Source organism: Mus pahari, chromosome 4 (assembly GCF_900095145.1).
Source record: "Mus pahari chromosome 4, PAHARI_EIJ_v1.1, whole genome shotgun sequence".
In the NCBI taxonomy this organism is placed as follows: domain Eukaryota; kingdom Metazoa; phylum Chordata; class Mammalia; order Rodentia; family Muridae; genus Mus; species Mus pahari.
Genome location: NC_034593.1, coordinates 94,488,376 through 94,489,493, shown reverse-complemented (window position 1 = coordinate 94,489,493; position 1,118 = coordinate 94,488,376).

The following is a 1,118-nucleotide window of genomic DNA, read 5'->3' as shown; positions in this document are numbered from 1 at the left end:
TGTGCCACCGTGCCTGGCCCCTGCATATGCTTTATTTGATTGTGCATGTTAAACTACTGGTTTGCATGTGGTATGTGTGCATATGCAGGCCAGAGGTTGACAGCAAGTATCTTACTCTGCTGGTCTCCACTTTTTTTGTTTATTTGAGACAGGGTCTCTCACTGAACCCAAGGCTTACAAACTGTCTAGACTGTCTTGTCATTGAGTCCCTAGGATCCTGTCTCTGTCTCCCGGTGGGGATTACAAGAGTGCTACCATGCCCAGTTTCTACCCCCTATGTGTAGGTGCTGAGGATATGAACTCCAGCCTTCCTGCTTGCACAAGAAACATTTTACCACTGAGTCATCTCCCCAGCTCCCCTTAAGTATCTATCTATCTATATGTTTTTCAAAATATTTTTACTGTTGTTTTGTGTGTGTGTGATTTCTTCCCCTTTACCACTGGTGAAAGCAAACAGGGCATTTTCTTACCTAAAAACAATAAATAAAAAAATTAAAAAAAAAAAACAACCTATACAGAAGCAGCAGCGTGATATTTCATCCAGAAGCACAAAAATGGGCAGTAGTCAGACCTAAAGGCAAAGATGTGTGTGCCTCACAGTAATTCTGCGAGCAAGTTATACACACCTTGGTCATTTTGCCCCCCACAGAAACCTGTGAAGCAAGTGTTATTAATATCCGCTTACAGGTGCTGCTGCTCAGGGGAGAAAAGAGCCATGAGCCTTCCTTCATTGGCAGTCACCCTACCTGGGCAGCTACAACACAGAAAACACGCACACACAGAAAACACCCGTAGAAAGCAAACGGGTGGGGTGGGCAGCTTCCCGTGTGAGAGCTAAACCACAGGATTTGACCTAAGATGGCTGTGATGTACAGGGCTATGATCTAGGACTCAGCAGGGCGCTCTGCTGGGACCCTTGTCATGGAGGAGGAGAAAGAGGAAAAGGCGAAAGGAGAGGAAGAGAAGGGAGAAGAGGAGGAGTGGGAGGGAGGGAGAAAAGAAGAGAGGAGGAGAAGGGGAAGAGGGAGAGGAGAAGGGAGGAAAGGAGGAGAAATGGACAGCAATCCAGGTGAGACTTTATAAGCCCTCCGTTGTCTGGGGCTTGCAGAGGTGGGGAG